This window comes from Callithrix jacchus, chromosome 6 (genome assembly GCF_049354715.1).
Source record: "Callithrix jacchus isolate 240 chromosome 6, calJac240_pri, whole genome shotgun sequence".
NCBI lineage: Eukaryota > Metazoa > Chordata > Mammalia > Primates > Cebidae > Callithrix > Callithrix jacchus.
In genome coordinates, this window is record NC_133507.1 from 117,314,595 (window position 1) to 117,340,975 (window position 26,381).

General features: G+C 38.1%; 1 protein-coding gene and 1 pseudogene across 3 annotated transcripts in view; one reads left to right on the plus strand and one right to left on the minus strand.

Annotated features, from left to right (window-relative positions):
- The window catches only part of HECW2 (HECT, C2 and WW domain containing E3 ubiquitin protein ligase 2), a 404,347-nt gene that overhangs the window by 181,233 nt on the left and 196,733 nt on the right, over window positions 1-26,381 (minus strand). The window lies entirely within an intron of this gene.
- Window positions 8,385-9,111, plus strand: LOC100411538 (cytochrome c oxidase subunit Va pseudogene; annotated as a pseudogene).

Below are 26,381 nucleotides of genomic sequence, written 5' to 3' on the forward strand. Positions count from 1 at the left end.
AAAAATTAGCCAGTCATGGTAGCATGCGCCTATCATCTCAGCTACTCAGGAGCCTCAAGAAGGAGAATTGTTGGAACCCAGGAGGCAGAGGTTGCAATGAGCTGAAATCATGCCACTGCACTCTAGCCTGAGTAACAGAGTAAGATTCCATCTCAAAAAAAGAAAATAAATAAAACTAGTTTCAATCTGTTGAGTTGTTGTATTCAAAACTTCAAGTATTCAGCAGACATCAGCTTAAAGAGACCTGTTCCAAATGGAATTATGACATCAGTTTAAATCAAACACACTTCAGAGTCCCAGTTTATCTTAGGGCCTCTCTAAGTCTGACTGGAAACAGACATACACACACAGACAGACATACACAGAACTCACAGTGCAATCAATCATTGTGAGCATTCATGATCACAGGTGTTATCAGTTTCTCTATAAATGTTAATAAAGTCTATCAGAAAAACAAATTTTACTTTTTTCATTAAGATAATATTTTTTGCCAGTTTGTGAAATATATTTTTTTAATTTCACTGCTGGTTACCATCAGGTTTTGAAACAAGAGGAAGTGATAACCTTTTTCAAAATATCAGCATAGGTAAAAGATTGGCACTGGTTATACTTGAGAATCAAAACTGATTATTAGTGGGAACACAACAGTGGAAAAGATGTGGGTACTGGTGTCATGAAATAGCTAGGAAAATGGAATCAAATATGAGAGGAGGGGAAATGTCTACAGAGAAACATCATCTATTTCAATTTTTCTAATGGAGATTGTCCAGAATAAATGTGAAATAGCCTCTACTTATTACTTCATTGAAGTATGCAGATATTGTGAATGACACTTGTTCTATGTCACCAATGCCATACATTTTTCCAAGGCTGATAAACATGTTCTTAAAGCTTGTATGTCTACTGTTCAAAGTACTTTCACATGTGCCTTCTTATGCCAGTTAGGAAAATCTGGTCTATTTGATACACTGTCATGTCCAATTCCCTCTATCAGTCTAAGTTCTTTCAGGATCAGACCATATTTTATTAGTCTCCACATTCCTAACAGTTATCTAATGGTGGGAAGGGCACAATATATCTTTTTGATTAAAAGAATAATAACATCCAGAATCTACAAAGAACTAAAACAGATTTACAAGAAAAAAAACAAACAAACCCATCCAAAAGTGGGAGAAGGATATGAACACTTTTCAAAAGAAGACATATAAGAAGCCAACAAACATATCAAAACAATGCTCACCATCACTGATTATTAGAGAAATGCAAATCAAAACTACATTGAGATACTGCCTCACGCCAGTTAGAATGGTGATAATTTAAAAATCTGGAGACAACGGATGCTGGAGAAGATGTGGAGAAATAGGAACACTTTTACACTGTTGGTGGGAGTGTAAACTAGTTCAACCACTGTGGAAGACAGTGTGGTGATTCCTCGAAGACCTAGAAATAGAAATTCCATTTGACCCAGCAATCACATTACTGGGTATATATCCAAAGGATTATACATCATTCTATTATAAGGACACATGCACATGTATGTTCATAGCAGCACTGTTTACAATAGCAAAGACCTGGAACCAACCCAAATGCCCATTGATGATAGACTGGACAAGGAAAATGTGGCACATATACATCATGGAATACTATGCGGCCATAAAAAACGATGAGTTCATGTCCTTTGTAGGGACACCGATGAATCTGGAAACCATCATTCTCAGCAAACTGACACAAGAACAGAAAATCAAACACTGCATGTTCTCACTCATAGGTGGGTATTGAACAATGAGAACACATGGACACAGGGAGGGGAGCATCACACAGTGGGGTCTGTTGTGGGGGGCCAAGGGAGGGACAGCAGCAGGGTGAGAGGTCGGGGAAGGATAACATGGGGAGAAATGCCAGATGTAGGTGACAGGGGGATGGAGGCAGCAAACCACATTGCCATGTGTGCACCTATGCAACAATCCTGCATGATCTGCACATGTACCCCAGAACCTAAAGTACAATAAAAACAAAAAAAAATTCACTGTTAAAACTACTAAAAATAATAATAACATATTCTGTATCTTAGCTTTTATTTCCCTCTAACTTTGCCCCAAACACCAGAAGTATAAAGCACATCAGAACTTATTGGTCTCCAAATTTGTGTATTTAAGAGCAACTATTTAAATACAAATTTGAAGAGATATGCAGAATGTAACAGAAACAAAGCCACTTCAAAACAATCTCATTATACTGAGAAGTAAAAAACAAGAATCTAAAAATAAAACATAAATTAAAATAGTTTTTCATTCCTTAGGGGAAAAAACATAGAGTTACAAACTCTATAAAAATTATTGTTTGATCATACTCAAATTTCATAAACACACCAGGGAAGTTTTAATAACATTAATTTCTTAATGAAATGGAAACCAGGTTGCCCAAAGCTATTCACTAGTTAGTGCCAGGGAAAAGTAGCTTAAACTTGTAGTGATAAAATAATGAGTAAATTCTGAGAATCCTGAAGAGAGGGTCTCAAACACAGCCCCTAAGAGGCAAATTACACTGTGGTCATTTTAATTTTTTATCAGTTTTAAAGTTATCTACTTGCAACAATTGCATTATTGATATAAGGTACTAAAACTTGTCCTGATGCAGTGTATTCGTCTGTTCTCATGCTGCTAATAAAGACATACCTGAGACTGGGTAACTAGCAAAGGAAAGAGTTTTAACTGACTCACAGTTCCACTTGGCTGGGAGGCCTCACAATCATGGCAGAAGAGCAAGGACATCTTACATGGTGGCAGGCAAGGGAGAGCTTGTGCAGGGGAATTCCCCTTTATAAAACCATCAGATCTCATGAGACTTATTCACTATCATAAGAACCGCATGGGAGAGACCCACCCCCCATAATTCAATTACCTCCCACTGAGTCACTCCCACAACACATGGGAACTGTGGGAGCTACAGCTCAATATGAGATTTGGATGGGGACACAGCCAAACCATATCATGCAGATTTTCCTGAAATATCCTCCACATAAGTAATGCATGAATGAAGCAAAGTTTCCATTTTACAAATTTCTCATGCAGTAACAATTGCAACATCTGAAAGCACTTAAAATAAGCTTTTCTCATGGTTTCTTATCAGCATATTATGTCAATACTGCTAAGGCAAATTAGAAAATGTGAACCAAACAAAGAAGCAAAATAAAAAAGAGAAAAAATGAAAGAAAATCAAGAAGTATATATTTTCTAGGCATAAATTTACTCAGATGGAATCTCACAAAGTATTTCTGCAATTATTTTAAAACCAAGTTCAACTGTTAAATCTGTGTTCAGATTATTTTTGCATGTATTACCCTAAGAGTAGCAAAATCACAACTGCCTCTTTGGCCTTTCCTAGGGTTGCATGTCAATGGGACTGCCATAATAGCAGAGGAGTTAAAATCCCAACCTCAGAAGTTATATTCCTAAGTTTAAATCCAGGCCATACCATGCTATCTTTTTGCCATCTTGGCTAAGTCACCTGAGTAACTCCCATTGCTTATGGTCGAAATAGCATACATACTGCAACCCCACCCCCACCCCCCGCCACAATTGTGTAAAATTGTATACACATACAATTTTATACAATGTGCTTTTATTTATGAAAAGAAACATGGAAATGATAAAGAAGAAGCCATCACAAATGGTTACCTACACGGAGAATAAGTGTTCAGAGTGAAAATATCAGGGATAAAACATGAAACTACTCTTAAAATATTTTCTTGTGTATATTTCCCCATTAGCCCAATTAGAATATTTTCAAACACCTGCAATTCATTAAAACACATAAAAGTTTTTAAACACATGAGTTCATAACAATATTAAAATATATGTAGCCCCTAACTAAAATAAATCTCATTAGTCACAATTGGCAACAACTAGGATACCAATGCTCACATATTCTGAAAACTGTCAAATGAAAATTAAAAAATTAAACATCATTTTGCTTTTCCAGTATGAATAGTATTTCAGAGGTACTAAGGAGCCATAGCTGATGAGAAGTGCTTTTTACATAAGAATTCCAGAAAATAAGTATAGAAGGAATAAGAGAATTACAAAATTCATAATTTTTCAATGCATAAGAAAATAATATATTTGAAAACAGACAAAAAATCAATGAGAAACATTCTAATGAAGACATTATGCTGCAACAACTTCAACCTAGGAATCAATCTTAGCATCATGAAGAATGGGGCAGGCACACTTTTGTGTAACTTTTGATGAAATGCCACATGAAGTACACAGCACCACCAAAGAAGCATCCTTGTGGGAAAACATGAACTCGATGGTATTCAACACCCCTTTGGTTAACCTCCAATTTATAATAAGGGAGTCGGCCGGGCGCGGTGGCTCAAGCCTGTAATCCCAGCACTTTGGGAGGCCGAGGCAGGTGGATCATGAGGTCAACAGATTGAGACCATCCTGGTCAACATGGTGAAACCCCGTCTCTACTAAAAATACAAAAAATTAGCTGGGCATGGTGGCACGTGCCTGTAATCCCAGGTACTCAGGAGACTGAGGCAGGAGAATTGCCTGAACCCAGGAGGCAGAGGTTGAGGTGAGCCGAGATTGCGCCATTGCACTCCAGCCTGGGTAACAAGTGCAAAACTCCGTCTCAAAAAAATAGAATAAGGGAATCAGTGGAACAAGTCAAAATACACTACCAGTGACCAAAAAAACAAATCTAGAATGTGGGGTATTCTTAAAGACAACAGATAACAGTTGTCATTGGCACTGCAAAAAATGAAAGGAAAAAAATGATAGTGAAAAGAGCCGGATAAAACTAATGCGCTCTAAATAATTCTCTTCTTTATTTACAGTTCAAAAATATGCAAAACTAACATACATTTTAGAAGTCAAACCTTAAGGAGACTGTGACCACAAGGGAGTATAAGGAGGACTTCTGAGGTATGAGAATTCTCTATATCCTGCTCTGCGTGGTAGTTACATGGGTCTGCGCATATGTAAACATTCACCACAGAGTCCACTTAAGATTATGGCACCTTAAGGACTTTCCTAAATATGTGCAACAAAAATGAAAACAACAAAATTCAATGAAACAACACTGAAAACAATAAAACAGACATAATTAACCTATGGTATTGGAAGTCAGGACAATGGTTACCTTTAAGAAGGAGTGTTACTAAGAAGAGGCAAGAGCCATATATTTATGATGATCTTACTCCTCTGCATGTATATTATTCCCCAGCAAAAAAAAAAAAAAAAAAAGAATGAGGGGAGGAGGTACTGCTCTATATTAAAGGTGGCACAATAAATACATTGTTAACTGGATTTTGTTTAAATCATTGATTTTTGAGAAATAGTGAAATTTTAATATTAGACAATTCTTGTGTATAATAATATAATAAAGACATTGTGCTTATTTAAGAAAATATTCCTATGAGAAGTTCATAGGGGTGAAACAATTATCCTGTGTGGCTACTTAAGTCTCTTCTCAGTTCACTCAGTGGTTGGATAACAAATGCACAAAGATTTGCCTAAATGCCCTCAATCAGTAAGTCCTCTAGCCTTTGCTGACAGGCTCGGTGTGTACGATGGATCACTCCCTCAGTACTCTAGCAGTTTATAGCTCTGCCTTAGCTTTAACTTCCTGCTTGCGCAGAGTCTCAAGGCCAGGCACAGAAGAAAATAATGTCTTTCCTGGGTACGCACACATCCCTGTATATGTGAATGGCTTTTCTGATTCCTAGGAATATATCTGAGCTTTTCAAAGCCTCCTTTGCACATCTCTTTCTCTATATTGTCCTTTTCTGTTTTTTTTTTGGCTAGCCCTTCATGTGCCCCAAGTGGTATGCCACCTCAGGCAGGTGCAGTGTCAAACAACTGCCACTGGTTGTTTTGATAAGTGTTCTGGTGATAGGGCTGTTTGCACCAAGGAAGCTGTGAGCCAGGTTAATGAAAATCTTGCAAATCAGGCTTTTCCAGAGAGCTGCCAGACATGTCAGGTAGTGACAGTTCTCTAGGGATGAGGTTTTTGGGGAAGCTCCAAACCCATTCTGCTGCTATTAGTGGCTCATAAGGTATTTTTGTTTTCATGACTACCGTGGTTGCAGAGTTTCTGGTTTTCAGTTATTCCAAAGCTGGGGAGACAGGAATGATATAAGGCAAGTTATAATAAAATGTTACACAGCCAAGGCCTACTTGAGTTCAACCTGTTTCTTGAATAAATGCTCCTCATGTACTTGAAAGCTTCTGGTTCATTTACAGAGTTCTAAAAAGCATGATTTTTGAAATTTTCTCCGGTGTTCTCATTGCTTTTTGGGGGAGCATAATGTGTTGGGGGTGGGGTCTTACTCTACCATTCCCAAAGTGCTTCTCCTTACAATCATCCCTTGAAGATTAGATCAGGGGTAGGAAAACCCCTTATCTAAGCTCTGTAGGGAAACCCTATTGGGCTTCTGAGCTACCATTTACAATAAGCACAGTTGCTAAAAGCATGATACTCTTTAGAAAGTCAAAAGTCCCTTAAGACACTGTTCTGTGACCATGAACCTCACCAATCACCCCACATGGTTATCATGTCACTGAGTCTAAGGATCAGTTCAGCACAAAGTTATCCCTCCTACTGGAAAAACAACTAAGTTCAGCATGTCTCACTGACCATGTGGACTATGACAGCAGCTTCTATGAAGGTTTTCATCTTCATTTCATAATGCTTTGGTGACTTAGCTGTTAGCAAGTTGTAAATCATAGAAAAACAAAGTAAATTCAATGTTCATATAAAATTCTACCAAAAATCAACCAACAGTGAAGTTTTCAAGCAGGTCACTGGTTTCTCATAGTGTCAGAGTTATAAAGAAGCAGTTTCCAATAGCCAGAAAATGGTCCTTATATCATAATAAATAAAAGTAGAGGAGAAGCTCTGGGAATTCAGGAAGCAGACATTTACCTCCTACCAGGAGGGCAAGCGTTTCCCAGAAACTAGACCCAGCTGAGGTTAGAAGGGTCATTCATAAGGCAATATCCCCAGGATAAGGGCTACTGTGGACCATGACTAGAAGTTGAGTCTGATGTAAAGAAGAACACTTTCCTAAACTGCCAGAAGTGTACTATCCACTGCAGGATACAGCTGACGTTAGTTCTTTAACCAGTTTAAACTGAAATAAAATTAATCATAATACTAGACAAAACACTGATGTGATTTAAATACATACATATATGTACAATTATTCATTATAGCATTAATTGTTTGTAATAGAGAAAACTGGAGACCATTTAAATGTCCACTACTTTACACATCAAGTGTACCAGTTATATGGAATGTATATTCATTCACATATGTATGAAAACTCTGAAAAGAATAAACCTGAAACTAATGAGCATTGTTACCTGTGAGAAAAAGAGAAAAAATTTGGAAATGCATGAGTGGTTGAAAGAAAACTTCTCAAACTACTTTTGTGCATTTAAAAAGGTTTTTGAGCCAAATAACTGTATTACTTAATCCAAAAAGGCCTTTGGTTATTTACATAGGGCAAAAAAATGTAATAAAATTATCTCACATTTTTTTTAAAAAAATTAGAAACTAGAGATATAGGCCGGGCGCAGTGGCTCAAGCCTGTAATCCCAGCACTTTGGGAGGCAGAGGCGGGTGGATCACGAGGTCAAGAGATCGAGACCATTCTGGTCAACATGGTGAAACCCCGTCTCTACTAAAAATACAAAAAAATTAGCTGGGCACGGTGGTGCGTGCCTGTAATCCCAGCTACTCAGGAGGCTGAGGCAAGAGAATTGCCTAAACCGAGGAGGCAGAGGTTGCGGTGAGCCGAGATCGCGCCATTGCACTCCAGCCTGGGTGAAAAGAGCGAAACTACGTCTCAAAAAAAAAAAAAAAAGAAAAGAAAGAAAGAAACTAGAGATATATTAAAATTTTGCAGATCCCTGTTGTCAATAGAAAGTTGATGAAGCCCTAAGTAAACCCCGGAAAGAATTTCTGAATAAGCATATAACGTGGAAAAGGATAGAACGAGTCTGTACAATATGACAGTGGATAGTATTCTCCGTCTTGTAGCAACATGTGCCCTACTTTGTCTTCATTATTTATAAATAACCTGGCTTTAAAAAAATCTATAACAACTGACTCTAGTGGAAATTGCACTTGCTTTACATGAATGTTCTAAACCAGGGTAGCTGACATGATAACCCTGCCCTTTAGAAATGTAACCAACTTCAATATTAGTAAAAATGATATTGCAAATGGTAGCAGGACCACAAATAACTCTCATTTTATTCTTTCCATTTGCTGTATTTTACATGTTTTTCACTAAGCTTAACTTTCATGATCAGGGATAAAACTATATTTTTCATAAAACAGGTGGTGCTGGCCCGCCGTGCGCCTGTGCGTGAGTCCGGCCCCCGCCAGCTCGCTAGCCACCCGCGAGCTCACACCGGCTTCTTTCTCCATCCTCTGCTCGCGGGCCGCCATCGCCGTCATGCTGGGCGCCGCTCTCCTCCGCTGCGCTGTGGCCGCAACCGCCCGGGCCGGCCCTCGAGGCCTCCTGCACTCCGCCCCGACCCCCGGCCCAGCCGCGGCTATCCAGTCAGTTCGCTGCTATTCCCATGGGTCAAGTGAGACAGATGAGGAGTTTGATGCTCGCTGGGTAACATACTTCAACAAGCCAGATATAGATGCCTGGGAATTGCGTAAAGGGATAAACACACCTGTTACCTATGATCTGGTTCCAGAGCCCAAAATCATTGATGCTGCTTTGCGGGCATGCAGACGGTTAAATGATTTTGCTAGTACAGTTCGCATCCTAGAGGCTGTTAAGGACAAAGCAGGACCTCATAAGGAAATCTACCCATATGTCATCCAGGAACTTAGACCAACTTTAAATGAACTGGGAATCTCCACTACAGAGGAACTGGGCCTTGACAAAGTGTAAATCCCATGGATGGGCTTCCCAAGGATTTATTGATATTGCTACTTGAGTGTAAACAGTCACCTGGAAATACTGATGATAACGTATTACCTTATTTGAACAAGTTTTCCTTTATTGAGTACCAAGCCAGTAATGGTAACCTGTACTTTAATAAAAGGGAAATGAGTTTGAACTTAAAAAAAAAACAGGTGGTGCCGGTGGCAGTAGGAGGGGATGAATCGAAGCAAGAGGAAATTGGTGGCAGAAACATCAGTCAGAAGAGTGGTTGAAGTTATGCAAAAAATAATAAAGATATGAATAAAAGTTGAAGCAGGGGAACTAGATATAGATAAGTTGAAGAGGTTAACTGACAGGGCCACCTGGATAGAAGTGATGAAGAAAAATGCAAGATAAGTCTCAAATGTCTGATTTGCATAACTGTTGCCAACAACATTAAAGAGGCGTATGAAGGAGGATGAAGGATGCGTGCGGTAAGTTCTGTTTGGGCCACAATGAATTTGAGGAGTCTGAGGCCCATCCAGGTGGAGATGCCAAGTCAACAGCTAGAAATACAATAATGGCACTTAGAAAAAGAATGAGGATTGGAGATGTAAGTGTATAGGTATTGGCTGAATCCATGGAAATAGATGAGATTGCAGAGTGCCAAGAGCAAAATTCGAAGAAAAGAGCCTAGAAGAGCCTGTGGAACACCAATATTTAAGGTAGAGGAAGAGATGGCAAAGGACAAAGTAGAAATTACTTCAGGCAGGACTAGAAAAGAAGGGTCTCAGGAAAGACTAAACAATAGACCTTTTCTTTTTCTTTTTTAATTTTTTTTTTTTTTTTTTTTTTTTTTGAGACGGAGTTTTGCTTTTGTTATCCAGGCTGGAGTGCAATGGCGTGATCTCGGCTCACTGCAACCTCCGCCTCCTGGGTTCAGGAAATTCTCCTGCCTCAGCCTCCTGAGTATCTGGGATTACAGGCACACGCCACCATGTCCAGCTAATTTTTTGTACTTTTAGTAGAGACGGGGTTTCACCATGTACCTCGTGATCCACCTGCCTTGGCCTCCCAAAGTGCTGGGATTACAGGCTTAAGAATAGACCTTTTCAAGAGGGAAACAGTGACATCAACAGCATCAAATCCTGCCAAGATTTAAGAGGATAAAGCCCCACTTCAGTTGGCAATGATAAGGTCTTCAGTGGCCTCAATCGGGCAGTGACAGTCAAAGCTTGGAGTTGAAAGTTAGGCTGAGGTGAGCTGAGGAGTAAAACAGAAAGTGAGCATTTCAACTAACAAAACTAAATCATTCAATAGTGGCCCCTTACACATCCTTCATTTCAAATCCCTAAGAAGTGAACTTGGAAATCATATTCTCATTTATTTCATGGCAAAAGGTTAAACAGTGTGGTATAATGGTCAAATATACTCCCTGAGTTCAAATCCTGTTTCTATCATTTGTGTGACTTTAGGCAAATAATTTAACACCTCTGTGTCTCATATTAATCATCTAAAAAATGGCAATGGGAATTGTACAAACTCAACCGATTACTGAGGGTTAGATGAGGTGAGCAACTAGCTTAGTGCCTGCTAACTCATTCCATCTGTGTAAAACCAAAAGGAAATTAAATCTTGACCTCCCTAACTGAAGGCTGGATTGTTTAACAATATCATTCAGCACTGGTCATTAAACTTATTCACTTGACAATAAACATTTATTGAGCCCTGCCATGGATTTTAATGTACTGGAACTTGGGGACCAAAAAAAAAATGAGTAAGGCTTGATCCCAGCTCTCACAGGCTCTATAAAAAATTCCTTTAGACTGAGCATGCTGGCTTACACCTGTAATTCCAACACTTTGGGAAGTCAAGGCAGGAGGACTGCTTGAGCCCAAGAGTTCGAGACCAGCCTGGATACTATAGAAAGACCCCATCTCTACAAAAAATTTACAGTTAGCCAACCATGGTAGTGTCTGCCTGCAGTCCCAGCTACTCATGAGGCTGAAGTGGGAGGATCGCTTGAGCCTGGGAGGCAGAGGATGCAGTGAGCCAGGATAGCACTACTATACTCCAGCCTGGGCAAGAGAACTAGATCCTGCCTCAAAAAAAATTGTTTTAATCATAAGGTGGCAAATAAAATGACAGAAGTCTGAAGAATTCTTCATAAGTATTTACACAATAAAATAATGAAAACAACACTTATAATATCACTCCTAGTATTTTTTACATTCCTTCATTATGATGTCCTGAATTAAGGTTATAACAAACAAAAACACTAGACTGCCAATTGATTAACTTCTTTTGCATGCTTTATAAAATGTTAATCACTTCTCTTAAATACTTTTATTTAATCTATTCTTCTCTCCAATTCTCAGTAACTTCATGAAACTAACAGTAAATCTCCTGAGCCATCTGTTTAATGGTTTCTTTTTTTTTCTTTTCTTTCTTTTTTGTTTTTAAGAGTCAAGGTCTTGCTCTTTCACCCAGGCTGGAGGGCAGTGGCACAATCACAGCTCACTGCAGCCTCCAACTCCTGGGGCAAGCAATCCTTCTGCCTCAGCTTCCCAAATATCTAAGACTGTAGGCACCAGCTACCACGTGCAGATAATTTTTATTTGTGGAGACAGGGTCTCACTATGTTGTCCAGGCTGGTCTTGAACTCCTAGGCTCAAGCAGTCCTCCTCCCTTAGCCACCCAAAGTGCTGGGATTACAAGCATGAGTCACTGCGCCTGGCCTGATGGTTTCTTTTCTGTATCTCACATGCAATAAATCACAATGCTATTTAATTAAGACAGCAAAAATCTTCCCCATCTTACAAACACCTTACAAAGCTCATTTATTTAGTCGGAATATAAACGCTCTAGTTACTTAATGAAAAGTATTCAATAAACCACTGAACATGGGAATATTAAAGCAAATTTTAAAAATATCATCTCAGTAGAAAGTAGTTTTTCAACTTCTAGAACTTCTTCCTAAAATTATGGATTATTGGCCATTCCTCTCTATTAATAGCCCCATTCCCTGATACCAAAGCCTCTTATAAAAAGAGCACTCTACTCACCTAGGTAGGACACTAGAAGACCTGGGTTGCAGGTCTTAGAGAATCATTTTTGTGATCTGACCCTAGTCCTTTAACTTCTCTGGAACTGGAATGCACGGGGACTGAAAATACTTGTTCAGCCCAGTCATGGTGGTTGAAAAGAAAATCCAAGGAAATTTTATATAAGGTGCTTTTCAAACTGTCAAGTGCAATATAAATGCAAATATAACTTGTCTACATTAAAATAACTGCTGTAGTATATTAAAAAATATTAGGATTTTTTTTTCCTAATTACTTAGTTCAAATTCGTCCAAATGAAATTGGACCTAACTAGATTGGAAGCCTATTTATCAATACCTCTCAGGTATGTTTCATTTAATGTAAAATGCCTCATTTAATGTGAAATGTGTCACAACAGTGTAGAGTTGTACATCCAGAACTTCTTTGTATTAATATACACAAATGTGCCACTTCTACCCCCAAAGGTGAAACTGTTTGGAAAGGAGAAACTTAGACTATAACTTCATGAAGAATTTGACTAATGAGAAGTAGAAAGACTAATTTATTCAATCCTACTTACCGAGTGCCTACTTTGTGCCAAGACCTTCGGATAGATGAGTGAACTCAACAAAAAGAAAACCACCTGCCCTCATGGAGCTTACATTCTAGCAAGAGATGGAAAGGGGAGATGGACAGTAAACAAGGAACATATTAAGGTAAATCATATAGTGTACAGGATGGTGATAAGTGTTGGAGGAAAAAAGGAGAGCAGAGAGGGAAAGAAGGGGCTCCAGAGTAGGGAAGCATGGCCTCATTCAGAAGGGGACGTTCGAGCAAAGAACTGAGTGAGGTCTTGGATTTGGCCTTAAACTGCAGACAAAAAGAACAACCAGTACAAAGGCCCCAATGTGGGAGCTTGCTAACATGCTTGAGAAGCAGCAAGGTGATAAACAGAATGCAGACATTAACAGCAATATAAAGAAGCAGATCACCTGTTTGAATTAGCTTTTCACTGCAGCCACTGTACATAGTTTTTACTTGTCTCTGTTGATAAGCTGGGGATTCCAGCACTACAAATTAGGAAAAGGTGAGAAAAATTTCCTTGGCCTTCTGTGCTCTGGGTCTCTTTTTAAGCAGAATGAAGGCCTCAGGGCCAAGACCATCTCCTCACCAGGCAATGATTTTTGAAAGTGACTAATGAATGGATTTCTTATATGAAGCGCAAAAAATTTCTGGTGCAATCCCTAGTGTAGATATTATCATCATAATACCATTAAATATATAGTTAACTGCCAATAGTGCTAAACAAATTTATAAAACAAAAAATTATGTATTAAATACAAACAAAACTAGAAAAAAATATCAAGTTCTGATTAACAACACTCACTCACTGTGAAAGATGACAGTGGTTTGCTAGAACTAAATCACTATGCTTATAATGAGGCTATAATACTCCTAACAGCAAGGATTGTTTTGAGTTCATCATGAGAATAATGCGTGGTGCTAGGTGATGATTAGAAAAATATTTGTTTTGGCCCTTTCTTGGCACAAACACATAATTTACATATTAAACTTTCCTCTTTTCTCATAAGCTCAAACAGTTAAAGCAGTATTACTTGGTGACAGCAATATAAGCACAAAGACTATATCTTTTATAGTAGAGATAAGGTCTGAAGATAATGGAGATAATGGATATATTATATATATAGATAGATATAGATAGATATATATTATATATATAATATATCTATATCTATATATATTTTTTATATATATAATATATCCACATTCTCCACCAGCTGATTTACTGGTTTTAAGACCTGAGAACATTTCAAGTTCTTGGAATGATCAGTATTTCAACTTTATAATTTAATTATCAGAAGGAACTGCTTTTACATTCGTGCCAGCACTCCTTTTACTCCCCCAAATGATCACATATCATGACTTGGCAGCAGCCACTTGATCACCTTTGAAACTGAGTAGCAAAAGTCACTGCATGGAAAACTAAACACACTAGGTGACCCTAAGTAGCTTACTAGCCTTTTCTGTGCCTGCCTTTGCTCATCTGTAAAACACAAATTACACTTGCACTAATTCATAATGTGGTAGAGAAGGTACTGTGACTGCAATGTTTAGCCTCCTAGAGGAAATAATGCCCTCTATAATCTTACTGTTTTTCATTAACATAACAGTTTCATACTTGACACCTGTTGGGGCCGAGGCATTCATGGATATGGAAAGCAAATACATTTTCTGAAAAATCTGTCACCATAAGAAATAAGATGCTTGGAGATAAGTAGATTAAGACTTCACAACAGGCAGGAATGTTGTTTTTATTTCAATGGGCTAAGTACTTAGACACAAAAGGACTTTCTGTTTTGAACTTTGCATATGGTCTAGGAAATTCTACATTGTGATAGCTTGATTTCTTTATTAATCTGCTGTCTTATACTCATTGACACTGGCTGGATGTCTTCCATGTGCCTCACCCCCTCCCCCATACACTCTGCTGTCTGCCCTGGGAAACTGACCTATAAGCACTGCATCACTGAGATCCACTGACCTCAAGGTTGGCATTGGGTTTAGTTAACAGGGAGCACCAGCAAGAGGCAGGAGGGAGGGATAAGAATAAGACTGGAATATTTAAACTCCTGGTTCTAAACATATAGTCTCTCCACAGGTTATTTATCTCCTACCAGGTGACCCCTCCACCCGGCTCTCTCTGTAAGCCAGGTTCTAGTAACTGTTCCCTCTTCTTACATCTTCAGCCTAAGACTGGTAACAGTAGCCTGCCCCATTGTTACTGGCCGTGTTGTAATGTATCACCCCTGTGATTTCTCTAGGTTTTTATAAACCGTTCCTATATTAAATGTCACATAAATGACCTAAGTTGAGATGGCCATCTGCATCTGGCTGGGACCCTGACTGACATAGCAATCAATCAGGAACTTCCTTGTACTGTTTTTGTACTGAATTGATATTGCTCTTATTATACTGTTTAACTCTCATGATATATGTTTTAGATGATAGAATCTCACATATGGAACCCAAAAGCTTATCACATGTAACCCCATAGTTTTTCTACTTTTCAAAGTTTAGTTCTTCTATATTTTTTCTCTCATGCTGTGCTTAACTCTTTGAAACTAAATTAAGGAGGTATGGGTTCTAGACCCAGATACTGTATTAGTTTCTTAGGGCTTCCATGACAAAGTGCTTCCATGACAAATTACCACAAAGTGAGTGACTTAAAACAGTAGAAAGTTTACTCTCTCATACTTCGGGAATCTGGAAGTCTAAAATCATGGTGTTAGCAAGCCACACTCCCTCCAAAGCTCTACGGAGAACCTGTCTTGTCTTTTCCTAGCTCCCAGTGGTTGTTGGCAATCTTCAACACTCCTTGGTTTGCAGCTGCATCATTCCAGTTGCTGCCTCTGTCTTCACATGATTTTCTCTGTGTCTTTTTCTTATCCTGTCCTCTTCTTTTAAGAACAACATTCATTGGAGTCAGGGCTCACTGTAATCCAGTATGACCTTATCTTCACTGATTATATCTGCAAAGACCCTATTTCCAAGCAAGGTCATATTCAGAGGTTCAGGTAGACATGACTTTTGTGGGCACACTATTCAAGGCACTATACATATGCTATGTAAATCTATGCAAACGTTTTTCCTTTTTAGATTCAATCTCTTTATCTGTAAAATAAATTATATTAAGATTGGTAATGAATAGAATAAAACTGAGTAATATTTTGCTTCCTCTCTTGCCCATGCCAAACATTGCTAATTGATTGTATAACTCTTTCCAGAATGAAGCTTCAGTCTTCCTAGCATAGCACTCTATGCAGCTTCCATGATTCAACTCTGATAGGAATGTAAGATAAAACCTAATTTCAGTGCCAGGGCTGTGTAACCTATAAGGCTCCTTCTAGTTCTTTGCTTTTAAGCTTTATATTCCTTAATTAAAATGCAATATACAGATGCTTAAGGAAGAGTGGTGTATTAAAAAATAATTTTTAATTAAAGATTTGTTTGTTTGTGTTTTGTCAGCAATGCAACACAAGGCGCTCAATCTTCTAACATCAAATAATTATAAATCTTACAAGTAGGAGTAGGTAACAGAAAAGCATGAATCATTCCCCTTACCAAAATAGAAAATAGAAAAATGTCAAATGCCACCACTATGTTTCAGAAATATTTCTGGAAAACATTAAAGAAATGCAAAAGCAACAGAAATCAACACTGAAACAGTAATTAATGGAGAAAAGGAAGACATGAAAACACCACTATTTATATACAAAATGTTTTCACACCTAGAAAATGGTCCCAGAAAAATAGTACAGATGGTAATATAAAGACAGACCAGAATTTATTTTCTGTTTTTCTTATAACGTAAGGGATAAGATAGATCAATTAGATAAAGAGAAACTAAAATCTCATGTATAGAATAAAATATTCCTTCCATCTTTTGCCTGAAATTGGCTCTGGTGTAATTTTAGTGAGTCAACAAACATCACCCCCTGTAAAGAGTTCAGACCACCTGGAGGCAGACAGAAGAGCCAGAAATATGAATGATCCATTCAACATCCTGTCTCAGAAAGGTCAATTAGCGCATCCCAGATCAGTTAATTAGTAGCGAAGTGAGATTTATATGATTCCTAAGTTCCATATATCACAATACCTCTCTGAGAGAGAGAAAAATGGCTTTGAAAATATTACTTTTTAAAATGTCTGCCCTTCAATGGGAAAAGGACAATCTTTTGAACAAATGGTGCTGGGAAAATGGGCAAAAAACTTAAAAACTATTTCTCCAAAGAAGATATACAAATGACCACTAAGGACGTTTAAAAGATGTTTAACATCACTAATGATGTATATCATCATTAGGAAAATGCAAGTCAAAATCGCAACAATACCACTGAGCACCCATTAGGATGGCTATTTAAAAAAAAGATAAATGCTGGTGAGGACGTGGAGAAGCTGGAATCCTTGTGCATTGCTGGTAGAATTTGAAACGGTGCAGCTGCTATGGAAAATTGTATGGTAATTCTTCAAATAATTAAACATAGAATTACCATCTTATCCAGCAATTCTACCTCTGAGTATATACCTAAAGGGATTAAAATGGGACTCAAACAGATATCTGTATGCTCATGTTCATAGGAGGACTACATACAATAGCCAAAAGGTGGAAGCAAACTGAGTGTCCATTGAATAAACAACAGGCAGTATATACACACAGTGGAATGTTCTAACCTTAAAAGAATGGAAATTCTGACACATGCTACAACACGGTTGAACTGTGAAGATATTATGCTAAGTGATATAAGCCAGTCAGGAAGGACAAATACTGTATGATTCCACATATATGAGATACTTAGAGTAATTAAATTCATAAACACAGAAAGTAGAATGATGGTTGCCAAGGGCTGAGGAGAGGAGAGAATGAATGAGAAAAAGTTTGCATGTCTAAATGCAATAAAAAATATACAAAAAAGCAATAGCACAAAAGTAATTGAGAACTTCATTATTCAAACTATAGAAATCATTTTTAAACACTTATGGTCAATTCCCAGGATCTCTTTACAAAAATGATGAATGAAAATATATGCAGAACCAAAAAGATAGTAAATTTTCACATGGAGAAAAGTTCAGAAGTGCCATATAAATAGGTAAAAACAGGCATTATTACACATTTCTGGTTGCAATATATAAGACCATTTCAATCTTCTAAAGAATAACATATGAATATTCAATACATGGTATAAATGTATTTCTATTGCTTCCCCTTTTGGAGAAATATGCCCCAAACTAATGTTTTTGGGTACCTAGAGCCTTGCCTACAGGTATCCTTAGAGGCTCTGAAATGTTTACAGAGATCAAGAAGAAACATGAATTAGTAAAGTGGCCCGGGTGGGATGTGGCAATGTCCCTGCCAGTTCCAGCAAACTGTTGTCTTGCAAACATATTACAGACCTATGTTTGCATATATTCCAAGAAAAAAAAAAAAGGAAAGTGTCTTTAGGAATTCTTCTACATATGGAAGAATCAGAGCTGTTTAGAAAGATTGGTGTGACAGAGGAAAGACACTGTGTGTTCCTGCTTTCTGTCCCAACTAACTAAAGTAACATAAGGTAGCACCTAATATGATGCAGGTACCAGAAAAATGTCTTTTCTTCTGAAAAGCCTTACATTCATATCTGGAAGGATTTACTGACATTCACTTCCTAGAGCCAGTGTGAACCTACTTCATTTCATATCATCTCAATGATCTACATCTATTCACACAAACCTCTTCTGGCCATCCTCTAGGGATATGGCTTTGTCAGATCTTAAATTCTTTTTGGGGTGAAGGCAGTGGAGGGCAAGGATAAAAGTGAGTTTGGTTTCTGTGTTTTCTTATTATTTTTTTAAATGTATTCTATTTATGCTTAACAGCTTTGCTAGCTCTCTGTACAACCTCCAGATAATAGTGACAGGATCCCCTTTAATCCCCGACCAAATAGCAGACAGCATCATTAGAAAACAGCCAAGGCATGTTTTCCCATTTAAATTAAGAAAGTAAATTGCTACAATCTGTTTTCCCTTGGAAGTTGTTAAATTCTTTAGGTTGGGATGTCCACCAACTGTTTAGATATCATTTCCTTCCACACATGCCAAGACATTGTTTTCCAAATGCTCCCAATGTAGTCTTTTAAAATTTAACAGCATGTCTCAATACCATTGCTTCATATACCCCATCCTTCTCACCTGCTCCCAAAGATGTTCATGGAAGGGCTCAATGAAGTCACACTGAGTCAAGTAATTTCCACAAAGTTCTAACAGCCTTGCAGAAAGCATGCCCTTCTGAGATACCTCAGCAGGAAGTGAGTCTTATATAAGAAGGGGTAGGTGGTTTCAGGCAAGCAAAGGGTAAGGAAAGACACAATAGAAGGGGAAAAAAGTGGGAGTAGGGGAAAGGTGGCTGGATGGGTGTGTGGGTGGGTGGGAGAGTTAGAGGAAACCGCCTGAGAAGTCAAAATGCATCCATGTGAGTAGAAAGGATACATTGTCCTGAAAATAATCTTAGCTAACTGGGAAAGACTCATAATTTGATGAGAAAGGTTAATGATCAAGTTAAGCGTTTTGAAGACAAAACAATATGGCCAAGTCAGTGGAAAAAAATAATACTTTGATTATGCATGCAGAGAAACATTAAATAAACACATTTAACAACGTCAACCCAGGTAAATGTTATACTGTTCCTACAGGTCTTTTTAAAAGCAAGAGATATTGCTATCGGTTCAAATACATTAGTGTTTCAGGAGCTGGTAGAAAACATAAGCAGTAAGATTTAGTAATAGCTATGAGAAAGGAAAAGAATAAATATCCCAAGGTGCCTGCTTCCCAACCAATCAAATCCCACCCATTCTCCAAACTCTTCAAGTTCTCTATGCATCTCGAAGAAACCATCTCTGGCTCTTGGTCCAAGGTGGCATCTTCCTCTATTAAACATGTTATTTATGATCCACACCACCATTTCTCACCTAATCATATGCCACTGTATGTAGTAGCTATGAATCTTCTGATACCCTGTATCTCCATATCTGGTTTCTCCAGTAAGAGAAAAAGACTCGTGTTATTCTGCAGATACAGAAGCTCAACAACTCTGAGGAGAAATAAATTTTTTTTAAAAATAGTGAGCTAATCACAGTGGTGCACACCTGTAGTCCCAGCTACTTGCACTTGGGAGGGTGAGGTGGGAGGACGGCTTGAGTCCAGGATTAGAGGCTGCAGTGAGCAGTGATTTCAATACTGTGCTCCAGTCTGGGCAAGAGAGGGAGACCCTGTCTCTTTAAAAACACAAAATAGAGATCAAAGTATGGCTTCTAAACCAAGCTATATTTACAATCCAATGTTATCATATGATTCTATTTCAATTCGTGATGACATACTGGCCCTCAAAATCTATTCTTCAACTCAAAAGGCCAACTGCATACAAACTCCAATAAGTTCCAGAGTTTCTCCTGGATATGGTTCTCACATTGAGCATGTACATTCTGGAAGCACAACTAGTGTGCTGCCCCAGACTCAGCCCCATTAGACATGTGGAGCACATTTTTGGAGGCTAATATTTTCCCAAGGATTTGAAGAAGGGGAAGTATCAAGTTACATTAAGTACTTTAATTGGTAATTTTAATATCATTTCTGCACGAAAACATGTTCATGACAAAGAGGTTGAAGTAAAACAAGACTTGAAGACATTTCTCCTGGGCAGCAGACTAATCTGGGCTAAACTTCCAGAGGCCAGAGGCCAGAGGCATTCAGCTCTTAAGCAGGAATATCCTTGTGAAATACTCCGAGAAGCACTATTTTAAGGATTTCCTAAAACTGAGAAGGAAGTGCTAATGATGAGAACGACTGTTGATCCAGCTCTTCCTCCAAGTCAAGTATGCTACTATGCACGTTACAAACATTTGCTCACTTCTTTCTCTAGTCCCACAGGAGTTATGGTGGCCATCTGATATAACCCGCCCAAGTTGAAGCCGCTGTGGTAGGTAACAAAAGTGGGATTCAAAAGCAAGCCTATTTGAACACCATTGCTATTGTTCTTTCCAACCATAGTCTCCTAAGTAGGACTGACAGAGAAGACCTGTAGACCTAACTAGTTTTGAAGAGAATATTCCAAATTATAAGCAAGTATTAATGTATCTTTGAACAAATAGTTCAATAACCCTTCATAGCTTGTCTACTGACATCTCCTAGGTAAGAGAATAGCACACCAGATCCTGCCAAGCCCAGTCTTAGCATGAGAAAGGGTCCTCAGGAGTTAAATAGATGCCTGGAGAAGGTCCCAAAGGGCACTCAACAATTTATCATATTTAGTTGGATTACTAAAGTAATTAATAACTGGGTGCCTACTAAAATAATAAAATATGCTGCAATCTGAAAGCATGGATAATTTGTCTTATAAGAAATTAACTGGCTCCCTTTCTCAGGCCAGTTTCACTGGAGCTTCTTCATAGATCTAAGAATCAAATCTCAAATTTTCAATAATTTTTCTAATCACACAGTGAATAAAAAGCATGTGATGCCTTTGCAGACTTCACTATGGGATTCTTAGGCCTTTCCAAAAGAGATCGCCTAATTATAACCGCCAACACTGCAGAGAAATTGCATCACTCCTGTTACATACATCAGTGAGGAAATGGGACAGACAGAGGAAGGATTTTCGTGTTGGGCGGAAGGAGAGTAGTGTATATGACTAATGCCCGCATAACTCTGGAGAAGATATAGAATTTTACTCTTGAGTGAAAAGATAAGCTTAGGTATTGTATTAAAATCAAGCCCTTTGACTGAAACAGGATAGTCTAGAAATAGTTCAGAAGCACGGGATACTTGAAACTTAAAATGTGCTTTCAAAGAGGATATTTTTATAAACCAAATATGCACAGGAAATTTTGTTGTTCTGCTCTTATTCCATAGCCTAAAGATCTGTATTGTCCCAGCACAAAGACCTTCTTGGACTGAATCCCAGTCACAGCTGGTTTACTTAAAAATCATGAAAACCTTACTAGATATCATCTTGTTCCAGACAACATATTCTTCTTATAAAGATGCTTTCACTTACCTACATTTCTCCATTTCCAAGACCAAATAGTGACTCTTTGCCCTGTCCTCTCTCTGAGCCACTAACCTCCATTCCCACAAAATGCAAAAAAAAAAAGTTAAAATAATTTCCATGTATTGTATTCAACTTTCATCTAGTTAAAATACAAATTTTAAATGTATACAAAACCAAAAAGAGTTATAAAACTTCATCTGTGATATATGCCCTAATCATTCAGCAGACTTGTAATTCCTATCATTTGAGAAATTCCTAATTTATTTCATTTCATGATTAATAAGGGACTTTCAGAAATTGGAACAACATTTCTGTAGGGATATTTATCATTATGTCTGAAATTAAATGTGCACATTCTTTGCCTCAGCAGTTCCATGCCTAGAAATTAATTTTTGAAATACTGACACAAAAGCTCAAAAATGTAAGTGTAGGAATGTTTACTGCAGCACTATTTATAATATAAAATATTAAGACCAACCCAAAGGATCATTAATAGGGTAATGGTTAAAGAAATTATAGTACAAGCATATTAAGGAATACTATGAAGAAGTTAAAAACAATGAATATTGAGATGGATGGATGTCTAAGGCATATTGCAAAGTAGAAGCAACTATTTACAGAAGAATGCATATAACATATTTTTTGTTTAAAAGTACATTTGTGCACGTATCTGTTTCTCTGTGTGTATTATTATATACAATCCATCATTAACACTTCTTTCCTTTGGTGGAGAAAGGGAAACAATTCATATTATTTGAAATACAATACTCTTGTAAGCAACAGAATTTTTCTTTAAAAACTCTATCTCAGCCAGGCATGGTAGCTCACACCTGTAATCCCAGCACTTTGAAAGACCGAAGTGGGTGGATCACGAGGTCAGGAGTTCGACCAGCCTGGCCAACATAGTGAGACCTCGTCTCTACTAAAAACACACAAAAAATTAGCTGGGCGTGGTGGCAGTCACCTGTAATCCCAGCTACTCAGGAGGCTGAGGCAGGAGAATTGCTTGAACCCAGGAGGTGGAGGTTGAAGTGGGCCAAGATTGTGCCATTATACTCCAGCCCGGGTGACAGTGAGAGACTCCAGAGGTCTCAAAACAAAAAAAACAAAAAAACTTTATATTGAAAAATATGAATCAGTTGTTCCTCTAAGAGGATATTTCAAAATATTAGGTTCAGATGACATATACCTTTCACAGATGTTTTATATACACAGGTGTGAATACAGTCAGGGTATACATTCATCCTGTATATCACACAGATGTGAATATACATGATGTTTCAAAATGAACATTTAAAGAGCTTTCATTTGTAATCTTAGAGAAAAATTTTTTACTAATGGGAATATTTTCTTCATCAATAGGATTTCCAATGGAAAACAAAATCCCTCAGATAAATTAAAACATTGAATCAAGGAATGTCCTACTACGTTCTCAAATGGAGAGGGTACCAGCAGTAACTAACCATCATAAGAATAGAAATTTACCAAAATAAACTTAAGTTACTAAAGAAAAAAAGAAAAGACAAGCTTTAGCTCAGGAAGTCTGTAATCGTGCTATACAGTTATACAGCTATACAGCTATACAGTTCCTGGCCCTTTAAGAGACCTTGCATTTCATTTGGCGGGGGAGGGAAGATGGCTTGCAAGAGATTTACTGTTTATTCTTAGTCAAAGCAACTTCAAAATTGTTGTCTAACATGGGAATACGAGTGAGAGACTTTGAGTCACTAATACTGTGCATGGTGCACCTCCACATCATGGATCACTTTGGCTACTTTTTCTTCACTGATTCAGTCCCCCTAACAGGTATTATGTTCTATGATGTTTCTCTGTCATTCATTTAACAGCTTTTTTTCAGTGTGAGTGATACAGCATATTCAATGATATATTTTTCATGGTATCTAATACACATTGTCAAGGTATACCTTCAACAATAGTCCTGAAACTCAAAAAAACAAACTGTAAGAGAACAAACAAAATTTCTTTTTTTTTTAATTGCATTTTAGGTTTTGGGGTACATGTGCAGAACATGCAAGATAGTTGCATAGGTACACACGTGGCAGTGTGATTTGCTGTCTTCCTCCCCTTCACCCACATCTGGCATTTCTCCCCACGCTATCCCTCCCCAGCTCCCCCACTGCTGTCCCTCCCCTATTCCCCCCAATAGACCCCAGTGTGTAGTGCTCCCCTCCCTGTGTCCATGTTTTCTCATTGTTCATCACCCGCATATGAGTGAGAATATGCAGTATTTCATTTTCTGTTCTTGTGTCAGTTTGCTGAGAATAATGTTCTCCAGATTCATCCATGACCCTACAAAGGACATGAACTCATCATTTTTGATTGCTGCATAATATTCCATGGTGTATATGTGCCACATTTTCCCTGTCTAGTCTATCATCGATGGGCATTTGGGTTGGTTCCAGGTCTTTGCTATTGTAAACAGTGCTGCAATGAACATTCGTGTGCATGTGTCCTTATAGTAGAACGATTTATAGTCCTTTGGATATATACCCAGTAATGGGATTGCTGGGTCAAATAGAATTTCTATTTGTAGGCCCTTGAGGAATCACCACACTGTCTTCCACAATGGTTGAACTAATTTACACTCCCACCAGCAGTGTAAAAGTGTTCCTATTTCTCCACATCCTGTCCAGCATCTGTTGTCTCCAGATTTTTTAATGATCGACATTCTAACTGGCGTGAGATGGTATCTCAATGTAGTTTTGATTTGCATTTCTCTGATGACCTGTGATGATGAGCATTTTTTCATATGTTTGTTGGCCTCATGTATGTCTTCTTTTGTAAAGTGTCTGTTCATATCCTTTGCCCATTTTTGAATGGACTTGGAGAACACACAAAATTTCTATAGCTAACAATTTAATTTGGGAGGCCAGATACATATGTGGAAATGTAAATACTGTAAATCAAAAAATGTAATAATGAATTAACAAAAAAATCTCCTGGCCTTGAGTTGTTGAGACAGAGTCTCACTCTGTCACCCAGGCTGGAGTGCAGTGGCATGATCTCGGCTCAGTGCAACCTCCACGTCCTGGGCTCAAGAGATTCTCGTTCCTCAGCCTTCCAAGTAGCTGGGATTGTAGGCATGCATCACCATGCCTGGCTAATTTTTGTATTTTTAGTAGAGATGGAGTTTCACCATGTTGGCCAGGCTGGTCTCCTGACCTCAGGTGATCCACCCACCTTGGCCTCCCAAGTGCTGGGATTATAGGCATGAGCCACCACGCCTGTCCACCTTGGGATTCTTATTCTTCCATCATTCTTTCCACTGATGACCAATTTTAACTGTGCTGGGTAGGACAGAGACATAGGCATAGAAAAAGCAAGTAAGTACTGAATAGCTACAGGCTACTCAACTAAATGCTGCATTTTGATACTGCATTTGACAGTGGATGTAATGTGCAAGAAAGTATTTAACAAATATACATTCAGGAATATGGTCATACTAATAAAGCAGCAGATCATTAAGTGCTTCTGCTTTTCACATAGGATATCCATGGAGATAATTAAAACGACTTCCAGGGAAAGGTAGAATCTGTCATTAAAAATTAATCTCCTCATTATGAAAGAGATACAATACTGACAGACCTTCAGATCTTCAAGATGCCCATAATTTTTTAAATGCCTTTTAAAAAAGACATTCATACTATGCAGCTCATTTCTGCAAAATGTGACTTGATTACAAAGTCCTCACTGCTTACATGATTTATTTTGGAAGACTGAGTCACCCTAAAGTTTTACAGCTATCTCTAGTCTGTGAAAAAATTCTAAAGCTTAAAAGCTCTCAAGGAAATGAATCAAAACATTCTGGAAAATTCATTCTCTTCACGGAAGGTAAGATAACCATGGCTATAAGACTGGTCCGCCTAAGGAGGTACACAGGGAAGAAGAATGACCGCATGTAACATGGGCTCAGATCTTTCAAAGGAAAAAATAATAAGAAAAAGGAAGATGCCTGTCTTCCTGCTTAAGATGTGTAGCAGAAAGTCAGACATGTCTTCAAGTATTCCTTCAGGCTGTAGATTTCAGCATCACACTGCCAACCTTCTCTAGAGCAACCAGACTCTTGTGAAATTATGTCACATTGATGTGTTTTAGGCCTCACATTCACCTGAGATAAACACTCTAGTAATATACAGTGGAACCATGCAATGGCCATGGTTGGCTAACCATGATACACTGGATTTTTACTAAATGCAATTGACTGCCAGAAAAAAGTATTCTGTTTGAATCTGTACAATAAACAGCTTAGCAACTTGTAGTATCCACATAGAATACTCTTGATTTTTGTAATCACTGAGGAGAAACATGGCACTGGAATTGGTGACTGGGATGAGTCCCATTAAGTAAATATTAATAGTTAAAAAGCATAATTCTCTCTATGATTTGCCCCAGGAATATTTACTTACTTGCCTAAGCATTAGTCATGCTTCTCTCCATCATGACTGCTAGGATTATGTAATAAAGATTCTTCAGAGTCTCTTCCTAGACCTTTTAGGAGAAGAAAATGATGTTCTCATTTCTCCAAACATAGTAAGCTTATCCTGACCAGCCAGCAAGTTTTAGAGGGTCCTCTACTGCCTCCCCTAGTCAAAGATCTATAACTTGAGAATTAGTGTCACTTTTTAATTGTAGTGAAAACCTCAAAATACTCACATTAAACCCCAAAGGGATTTTCACTCCTGAGATTTATATATTACCATCTTGGAAATTGTTTCCTGTCTTTTGGCACATTTCTGCATGCAAACGCCTCCTGATCTTCCAGGTCATCAGTACCAGTGCTGCCACTACAGAAACCCTTCCATCTTAAGCTCTC